Genomic DNA, 10,828 nt, shown 5'->3' with positions numbered 1-10,828 from the left:
GGTGCCCCCGCCGGGGGTCGGGGGTGTCCCCGGCGGGGCGGCGGCTGGAGTGAAGCTCAAGTATTGCCGCTACTATGCCAAGGACAAGACTTGCTTTTACGGGGAGGAGTGTCAGTTCCTGCATGAGGACCCGGCCGCTGGGGCTGCCCCGGGCCTCGGCCTCCATAGCAACAGCGTCCCCCTGGCTCTGGCGGGTGCGCCCGTGGCCGGCTTTCCACCTGGAGCGGTCCCAGGCGGGGGAGCTGGACCGCCCCCCGGGCCCAAGAAGCCGGACCTGGGGGGCTCGGGCGCAGGAGCTGCAGCCGGCGGAGGAGGCAGCAGCGGCGGACTTGATGGACCGAGGCTAGCAAGTGAGTATGCGGGCGGGAAGGGCCGTGGCGGCGGAGGTAAGGCCTGGGGCCGGATGAGGCCCTGCTGCCGCTGGGAGCTGAGCCCAGCCCGCGGGCTCCCCCCCACCTCCCAAGGCGGTCTGCAAGGCCTAGGTCAGGCCTGAGCCCGCCTTCCTTCTTCCTGCTTCCCTTCCCACTGCTTTGGGCTAGCCCGGGAGCTGGAGGGAGGCTGGGTTCCTGGGAACGTGGGTGGGAGGACTGGGGTGATGTGAGTGGGGGCGGGGAGGAAGGGGGATGGGCTGTGGCGTGTGGAGTGTGAGAAAAGGGGGTGTCGTTTCCGGGGGTGTGGAAAGGGGCTGGGTTTGCGGGCACATGTGTTTTGCGTGCTGGTGTGGAGTGGTGTCTGCTGTGTGTTAAGGTTCCCTAGTGGGGGTGTGTGGGTGTGTGTGTGTAGGTAGGGGGGTGGGAGGTGAGGGGCGGGCTTAAGTCTTGGAGTAGGTTGAAAGAACCGACAAAGTTTGTGGAAGACTTGCGGGAGACAAGTTTTACAGGCCGGAAATGCTTTCTAAGGATTAGGAAAGGGAGACTGCGGCTTTTACAGTGTTCTCAAGTTTATTCGAGAGTTTAGAGTAGGGATTCCAAGACTTGCATTTGAACATCGTTTTCCTGAAAGCAGGACTAAGTTGGGTGTCAGTAGGGAGCCTGTCTTCTACAACTTCGTATCAAGCAAACTTGGCATTATACCTTGACTTGTGTGCGTGTCTTGTGCAGCATGCGTTTATGAGCGCCTGAGCCCTTGCATGCGGTATCTTAGGGCTGTTTGTAATTTTTACTTGTGCTATTATCTATTGACATGCAGCTTTTTATGTGTTAGTGAGTGGAATTTACGACGGAACATTGGAGTCCTGTTTTCTTGGGATTTCTGGAGAGCTTGATCTGAAAATAATTTGATGGGAAGTTTAACTTGAACGTGAGAACATTTTTGTCTTTTTTAACATGAAATGAACATGATAGAAGATTTTAGCACTTGCTTTATGAGGGTTATTTGATATCTTTCCAAAGTTTTTATTTTTTAAAAGATAATACGTCTGTTATGACAGGCCTGACTTCAATGCATATGCACTTGCTGAGGCTGATAAGCTAAGAAAATTAGTTGGTTAACTTAAAAAAGTGACCATAAGTGGTCACTTATTGGTGGAATTTTATCACTTTTGAGCATCAGCTTTGCGTTTTCTGTGTAATCCTCTTTTGGATGGGTGAATTGGGGCTCATTAAGAGTAATGTTTGCTAAATAATGAACAGCTGTTTTGTTACCTACACAAAGAAGTACTTTTTAAAATGCTGACATTGGAGTTAATATGTGATCTTTCTAGGTTTTTCTTTTCTTTTCTTTTCTTTTTTTTTTTTTTTTTTTTGCAGTTTTTGGCCTGGGCTGGGTTTGAACCTGCCACCTTCAGTATATGGGGCCAGGGCCCTACTCCTTTGAGCCACAGACTCTGCCCTCTAGGTTTTTCTAATTAACACATAATAGTTAGAAGAATTGGTATGTGAAAGATAGGACTGGTGAAGATGAGAGGTGAAGGTAAGCAACCTTAGGTAGAGAACAAAATGTTAGCAGTGGCTTTAAAGGTGGAAGCATTCCCTATCCTAGAAAGTAAGCAAGTAATCGAGATACAGGGTCTTGAGAGGACAGGCAGTTAATGCAGAAAAAGCATTTAAAAATTAATACTTAGTTATTTAACAGTTATCTGATTAAATGGTTGATTTATATGTTTGGATTCAGTAGTGTTTGTTTTAGCTTCGTTATCTGAAGCTTTTCTTGGGTAGACTTCCTGGTATCTCTCAGGTTGGGATTCCATGTGGATGAGATAAAATTACTAATTATCAGGGAGTGGCAAATAAAATTGTTTAGGAATCAGGGATGAGGGTTGTTGGTGATTTAATGGCTGCTTTGAATTTTTACCCTTGTTTAATGTTTCGTTTAGTTTCTACCTTTTGCTATATTATTCTGTGTCTTTTGAGACAGGCTTGATCTTTTAAGTGGATGAGGGAAGTAAAATAGACAACACATTCTAAGAGGTATTGTTACTAGAAGGTTAAATTTTGTTACTAACTTGACCTTGTGGCATCGCTGAGACAGTTTTGTTTTTACTTTTTCTTTGCTCTTTTTTAAAGGGTAAGAATGTACAGTATGCAGCTGAGCAGCCATAAGCTGAATGTGCCTGCAGAAATATTTTGTTTGGCTTCTAGGTTATCTTGTGTGTGCATGTATGTGTTTTTGTTTTGTTTTGGTTTTTGAGACAGAGTCTCACTATGTTGCCCTCAGTAGAGTGCCTTGGCATCCCAGCTCACAGCAACCTCAAACTCTTGGGCTTAAGCAATTGTCTCGCCTCAACTTCCCAAGCCGCTGGGACTACTGGCGCCCACCAAAACACCCAGCTATTTTTGTTGTTGTTGTTGTTGTAGTTATCATTGTTTAGCAGGCCTGGGCAGGTTCAAACCCGCCTGCTTCAGTGTATGTGGTTGGAGCCCTAACCACTTAATCGACACCAAGGCCATGTATGTGTGTTTTTAAACTTTTTTGTTTTTGCTTTTAGACATTTTGTAGAAGTATAACATACGTAGAGAAGAGTGTACAAATGATATGTTCTTGGAATTTATTTTCACAAGAGAACATACTATATAATCAGCATTCAGATCAAGAACTAGAACCTAATCAGTACATGCAGAAATTCTGCTCTTGCCCCCTCCCAGTGACCACCCTTTCCCAAGGATAACTACTACTTTTTAACATAACAGATTTTCCATTTTTGTACTTCTTGAACTTTACAGCAGTGGAATCAGGTAGCTTTCAAGATGTTTGTGAGAGCTTTTTCTGTTGTGAAGTCTCTTTAGTCTCATTTCTGTATCATGTTACATTGTATCATTTGGATTGTTTTCAGTTTTTGTCCACTAAGAATTCTCATACATGTTTTTTGGTAAGCCAGTCTGTATATTTCTGTTGGGCCACCCAGGAGTAGACTAGGTGGGATCATAGGGTATGCATAGCATAATAGAGTATGTATATGTTCAGTTTATAGGGTATATGTTTGTTCAGCTTTAGTAAATGGCGTCAAACAGGTTTCTGAAATGATCATACCACATTTACATTCATTGCAGAATGTATGAGAATTCCAGTCGCTCCACATTCTCCTGAAAACTTGGTTATTACTCATCTTGTAATTGTAGCCATTCTGGTGGCTAAAATTATAGTATAATTTTGGTGTTTTTAATTCCCCAAAACATTGTGAGTTTTAAATGAATTATTTGACAACAAGAAAAAAATCAAGAAGTTTATAGAAATAGAGATTTCTGGCTTCCTGTGAAGGGCAGCTCTTACCTGTACTGGAATTAAGTCTTGCTTTGGCAAGACTGTATTTTGTCATACTCCCTAATTGGGCAACTTTGAAAACTAGGCATTAGCATTTTTGACCCTTACTTTGATACTGATTATCACCCAATAAGTAGAAGAGAAAGATAGGACAGGACATAAACAAATGAAGATGGAAAGTAAAGAAAAACACTGACAGAATTGTTTTGTGTTTCAGGTAGTATTAAAACATTGTAGGTAAGTGCATTAAAAAATTTTATCCTAATGTATTTATCTTCATTCGTTCTTTACGAGGTTTTTGTTTCTAGTCCTTATCTTAAACACTGTTATTGTTATTTAATTTTAAGCCTTTTTAATTTTGTGAAGGCAAAAAGTGGAAATGAAACAAACACATGTATATGTATAGAGAAAATTAAAAAGATTAATAAAAAGAATTTTATCCTTTATACACATTGGAAACTGAAGTGTGGAGGCTTTTTCTTAGTGCACTTAGATGCAGTGATGTTTCATCCTTGTAAAGAACCGTATTTTTTGTTGCTCACTTTTTATGCCTGTAGTATATATATTTTCTTTGACTCTTCTGTTTAACTGATAGTGTGGTGCAAAACATGTTCTAACGTTTGAGATTGTTGTTTGAGCGATAACAGTTTATTTAAAATAAAGCATTTATTTTTGACATTTCACATTTGTTAGGCTTAGGATTTTCTAAGGTTCAAATATGATTTGATTTGTGTTCATCTCAATTACTGATTTTGGACATTTAGTGTTATAATACTAATATTTTCAACTAACTAGACTTTTAAAGTGGCTTTAATTTTCAAAATGCATTGTTTTGAGAAGCTAAAATATTTATTTATTTATTTATTTGAGACAGTCTTTGTAGCTTCAGCCTAGCTCACAGCAACCTGAAACTCTTGGGTTTAAGCAATCCTCTTGTCTCAGCCTCCCCGGTGCTACAGGCACCTGACCCAATGCCCTGCTAGTTTTTCTATTTTTAGTAGAGATGGAGTCTCTGTCTTGCTCAAGTTGGTCTTGAAATCCTGAGTGCCAGGATTAACAGGCGTGAGCCACAAAGCCCAGCCAGCTAAAATATTTATTATGCCAATATTCTGTTTATATTTTATGTACATTACTTTATTTGAAATCCAGTACATTTATTTTATCAGAACACTTATTTTTCAGTTATATTTAATATAATATACTAAATTAGTAGTGAAGGCTTTGAAATTAGACATCTTAGATGGAATTGACTTTGTATAAATTTTCAAACTTTAAGCTTCAGCTTTTATCATCTTAAAAGTGGAGATTATAAGGGCACTTACCTCAGTATTGTTATGAGAATTGCATGGGACATATAGTGAGGTTTCAGTTATAGCTGCTGGTGTTATTGAATATTAATCTATAATAAACCTCTTTCCCAAATGTTTGAGACCATACATTCAAGACCAGTAAAATAAATACAGATTATTTAATTGTGGTTATCTGTCCAAAAAGGGGAGAGTGGTACCATGGATAACTTAAAGTTCATGTATTATTTAGTAGTATGTGTGTGTCAAAGATGTTTCTGTTTAAGCCACGACTACATTTTTCATGTCACAAACCTGTATTAATTAACTCACAGGAGAGTGAGTACTGGGAATTTGCTGTTAGGATTGCTGGTCCAGGTTTCATCATTTTTATTGGAAAAATACACAAAGTATATAACAAAGACTTTATAATATCATTTGTTTCACTTATTTAATATTGTGCTTGCAAGGTTATAAGCTCTGAGCTAGGTGATAGGAATATAATAGTGAACAAAACAAGATTCTGCCCTAATGGAGTTTATGTTCTAGTGGGGGACACAGACATATGTTTAAGGTAATATTAGGTCTTGACAAATTCAATGAGGAAAACTCAAATAGGGATATACTAACGTAAGTCCAGGTAAGATTCAGTGAAAGAGTACTTCTTCCCATCAGTGTAGATTCGAAATAGCTCTCTAAGAAGATAAATGAGTGCCAAAAGTAAACTTAAATATCATCCTGTTAAATGCTATTTTTTAGTATTTTTTCTCCATTTTTACATTAACTTTTTATTTTGACATAATTGTAGAGTTACGTGGCAATTGTAAGAAATAATGCAGAGTGGCTAAGGCAAGGAGATGCCTGCGGTCATGAGTTTGAGACCAGACTGGGCAACATAGTGAGAACTTGTCTCTACAAAAATAAGGAACAAGTTAGACAGGCCTGGTGGTGTGCCTGTTGACCCAGCTGCTCAGGAGGCTAAAAGGGAGGAGCTTGATCCCAGGAGTTCAGGATTGCAGTGAGTTGTGTTCCTGCCACTGCTGTTTAACCAGGATGACATAGTGAGATCCTGTCTGTAAAGAGGAAATGCATGTGTATAAAAGGAGAAAATGTGTAAAGATCTTAAATTTGTGTAGCCTTCCTTTAGTGGTACACATTCATAACTATAATATAGTATTGTAGCCAGCATTGATGGCTGTTGTCTGCCTGTCTTTTCAGGTTTCCCAGATTTTATCTGCGTTCTCTGTGAGCGTGGGTATGGATATGCAGATAATCTGACTTACAGTGGGGTTCAACTTTTGATTTTTCAACTTTATGGTAGTACAAAAGCAATGCTTGGTCAGTAGAAACTGTATTTCCAGTACCTATACAACCATTTAGTTTTTTAGTTTCAGTACAGTATTTGTTTTTTATTACTGAGTTTTTCCTTTCTCCCTTTTTTATTTTTTGGTGACAGAGTCTCACTTGGTCATCCTTAGTAGAGTGCAGTGGCGTCTGAGCTCACGGCAACCTGAAACTCTTGTGCTCAAGCAATTTTCTTGCCTCAGCCTCTCAAGTAGCTGGGACTACAGGGGCCCACCATAAGGCCCAGCTATCAATGCCTGTCTATCAACGCCTGGCTATTTTAATTTTTTTATTTTTACTTGTTTTTGAGACAGAGTCTCACTATGTTGTCCTGGGTAGAGTGCTGTGTCGTCACAGCTCACAGCAACCTCCAATTCTTGGGCTTAAGTGATTCTCTTGCCTTAGCCTCCCAAGTAGCTGGGACTACAGGCGCTTGTCACAATGCCTGGCTATTTTTTGGTTGTAGTTGTCATTGTCCTTTGGCAGGCCGGGGCTGGGTTCAAACCCACTAGCTCTCATGTATGTGGCTGGAGACCTAGCCACTGAGCTACCACCTGGCTATTTTTAGAGACAAGTTCTGGCTCTGGCTCAGGTTAGTCTCAAACCTGTGAGCTCAGGCATTCCGCCCGCCTCCCAAGTGCTGGGTTTATAGGTGTGAGCCACTGTCCCCAGTCCCCTCCTCTGTTTTTTTTGTTTTTTTTTTTTTAAACTTGAAAAATATGTGTCCACTTTTATTTTGGAGCAGCATATTTTTGCTTGCTTTTCTTTAGGCATATCTACTTTTGTGTACAAAGCTATGAATCTGGAAATGATATATATATTTTTTTTTATGATTTTATTTTTTGGTTGCTATTTGGCTGGGGCTGGGTTTGAACCTGCCACCCTTGGTATATGGGGCCAGTGCCCTACTCACTGAGCCACAGGCACCACCCCTGGAAATGATATTTTAAAAGTTTTTGGTAAGATTTTAAGGAATATTTATTCCTTAAATAATTTATTTATTTTTTTTTGCAGTTTTTGGCTGGGGCTGGTTTTGAACCCGCCACCTCCAGCATATGGTGCTGGCACCCTACTCCTTTGAGCCACAGGTGCCACCCTAAAATAAATATTTTTAACAAATATTTAAATAAATAAATATTTTTCATCTATTTAGGATTGGCTATCATTCTTTTTATTTAATTTTTTTTTATTTCTTTCTTTTTTTTGAGGCAGAGCCTCAAGCTGTCCTCCTGGCTAGAGTGCTGTGGCATCACAGCTCACAGCAACCTCCAACTCCTGGGCTCAAGCGAGTCTCCTGCCTCAGCCTCCCAAGTAGCTGGGACCACAGGCGCCCGCCACAACGCCTGGCTATTTTTTGGTTGCAACCATCGTTGTTGTTTGGCGGGCCCAGGCTGGATTAGAATCCGCCAGCCATGGCTGGCTCCTTAGCCACTTGAGCCACAGGTGCTGAGCCTTATTTTTATTTCTTTTAATTATTTTCTTTTTTTTAAGAGATGAAGTCTCAGACTAGAGCACACTCTACCCAGCCTAGAGTCTAGTGGCTATTTGAGGAGATCGTAGCTTACTGTAGTCTCCCTAGCTTCAAGCCATCCCTGCACTTCAACCTCTCCAGTAGCTGGGACCATGGGTGTGAGCCACCATGCCTGAGTCGTTTAGTTTTTAAATGATAAAAGTCACACTTTCGTGTGTAGAAAGTTCCTTTGGAACAGAAGTGTATGATAAAGTCAGAGTAAACCAGTATTTTCATTTTACTGCCCAGGATTAATCATTGTTGATAGTTGTGTGTATGTTTAGACCTTTTATGTTTCTGTGTATATATATATAGTACAGACATAGACCTAGGATATATATTTAAAAATACATTTTCCCGTATATATTATATATAAATATATGTTATTACTTACTTGGGCTGCCATAACAAAATACCATAGCCTGGGTGGTTTAAAAGACAGAAATTTTTTTTTTTGAGTTCCAGAGTTTGGAAGTCTCGTCAAGGTGCTGGACAATTGGTTCCTGGTTAGGGCTCTCTCCTGGTTTGGAGACCAGATGCTTTGTCGTTGGGTGGCCTTTTCTGGATGCTATTGCAAAGTAGAGCTCTGATGTTTCTTCCTCTTATAAGGACACCAGTGCTGCTGGTTTAGGGCTCTACCCTTATGACCTCATTTAACTTGAATTATCTCCTAAAGGCCAGGTCACTACATATAGGCTCATTGTGTGTTAGGGATTCACATAAGAATTTTGTGGGAACACTATTTAGCCCATGGCGCGTATGTGTAAGTATGCACGTGCACATAAACAAGTTTTGTGGTAGCATTTCTCATATTTGTTTTTTCATATTAACTTTATACCCTGTTTATAAAAAGTTTAGTGAGCCAAAATGGAATAAGATAAAATATTTGTTTTATATACTGTTGTCCTGTATAGTCGTGTGTTGCTGAATGACTGGGATACATTCTGAGAAATTTGTCTTTAGGCAACTTCAGTGTTGTGCATACATCACAGTGTCTTCCCACAAACTTAGACGGTACAGCCTTCTCCTAGGCTACAAACCTGTGCAGCATGTTACTGTACTGAATACTGTAGGCAGTGGTAACACAATAGTAAGTGTGTGTATTTAAACATATACCTCATATATAGTATGATAGTCTTATGGAATCATCCTTGTATATTCAGTCTGTCATTGACCAAAATGTCATTATGTGACATACATGTGATTGTTAATAAATCAGTACATAAAGTATGTGTGTCTCATTTTAATATTTAGGAATTAGTGCTGGACTGAGGGTTCTGAGATTTTGATTTTAGTGCTTTACAAAAAATAACTTTGTGGTCTTAGGCTAGTCAGTTGGTTTGTGTGTAGATGGTGTCTTATTGATTTTATAATGGGTTTATCAGGACATAGATCCATCAAGGATTTATAATGGTTTGATTTGTGATGATTTGATTTATGGTTTTTCAGCTTTGTGATGAGTTTATAATGGTATTAAATGCATTTTCAATTTAATGATGTTTTTGGCTTACAGTGAGGTTATATGCTAAATAAACTCATTTTAATTTGAAAATATGGTATGCCAAAAATACATTTGATACACCTAACTACTGAACATCATAGCTTAGCCCAGGGTATCTTAAATGTGCTCAGAACACTTACATTAACTTAACACTTAGGCAAAATTATCTGGCAACACAGTATACTGTAGAGCTTTGGTCCCTAACCTTTTTGGCATCACAGACTGGTTTCATTGAAGACAACTTTTCTATGGACTGATGTGGGGGGAGAGGGATGGTTTTGAGATGATTCAAGCACATTATGTTTAATGTGCACTTTATTTGTATTATTATTACATTGTAATATATAGTGAAATAATTATACAACTCCCCACAATGCAGAATTGGTGTGGTTTCCTGCAACTAGACGGTCTCATCTGGGGTGATGGGAGACAGTGACACCCCAAATGTGTGACTTACATCCACAGCTCCAGATCAGATCATCAGGCATTAGATTCTCCTAAGGAGCGTGCAACCTAGATGCCTTCTGTGCAAAGTTTACAGTAGGGTTCATGCTCCTCTGCAGCTGATATGACAGGAGGTGGAGCTTAGGCAGTAATGGAAGTGATGGAGAGCAGCTGTAAATACAGATGAGGCTTTGCTCCATGATTGCTGCTCACCTGCTGTGCAGCCTGATTCCTAACAGGTCAGGGACTGGTTCCATGGTTTGGGGGCTTGGAAACTGTAGCTATAGAGCAGGGGTCCTCAAACTTTTTAAACAAGGGGCCAGTTCACTGTCCCTCAAACTGTTGGAGGGCTGGACTGCAGGCCCCGGGACAAGTCAGTTGCTAAGCAGGACAGGCAGCGTCGGCAAAAACACTGGGCGGGCCAGATAAATGTCCTCGGTAGGCTGCAGTTTGAGGACGCCTGCTAGAGTATAAGTTGTTTACCCTAGTGACTTGCTGTTCCCTGCTGCTGCCAACCACATTGAGAGATAACTGTACCACATGTCACTGGCCTGGGAAAGGATTAAGCCTCAGAATTTTAAGTGCATGGTTTCTAAATTGTTCTTCAGAAGTGAAGCCATTGTAAGGTGGGAGTTGTTTGTATTGATAAGGGTGTGCTGATCTCACTAACCTTGGCTAAGTTAATTGGCATGTAGATAATAGCCCTCTTCCCTAGAAAAAGCTCTCCCTTCTTTGGTATGTCTCCGCTCTTTGGCATGTCTCTCTTGCTTTTTCTTCTAAAGCTAGTTTTAAATTATGTTTTTAATATTACAAAAATTCCAGCTTTAAGGTAGGCACAAAGGCTTGCGCCTGTAATCTCAGGCTGAGGCAGGAAGATTGTGACCAGGAGCTTGTGACCAGTGTGGGCAAGATAGCAAGATCTTATTTCTAAAATATTAAAAAAATTTTTTTTAGCTGAGTGGGGTGGCATGTTCCTATAGTCCTAGCTAATTAGAAGGCTGAGGTGGGGGAATCCCTTCTGCCCAAGAATTTGAGGCTGCAGTG

The 10,828-nt window shown here is 40.3% G+C and overlaps 1 protein-coding gene across 3 annotated transcripts in view; it reads left to right on the top strand.

The window, feature by feature from the left end:
- Nucleotides 1-6: 6 nt before the first annotated feature.
- The window catches only part of PAN3 (PAN3 poly(A) specific ribonuclease subunit), a 146,439-nt gene continuing 135,617 nt past the window's right edge, over nt 7-10,828 (top strand). For all 3 annotated transcript variants that reach the window (XM_003797613.2, XM_023517766.1, XM_023517767.1), the window contains exon 1: nt 7-350. The gene's annotated coding sequence lies outside the window, so the exon portion shown is untranslated. The remainder of the gene's footprint in view (nt 351-10,828) is intronic.

Source organism: Otolemur garnettii, unplaced genomic scaffold (genome assembly GCF_000181295.1).
Source record: "Otolemur garnettii isolate 467f Iridium unplaced genomic scaffold, OtoGar3 scaffold00120, whole genome shotgun sequence".
Classification (NCBI taxonomy): Eukaryota; Metazoa; Chordata; class Mammalia; order Primates; family Galagidae; genus Otolemur; species Otolemur garnettii.
Note: the sequence above shows the minus strand (reverse complement) of the source record. Positions and strands in the feature narration are given on the sequence as shown.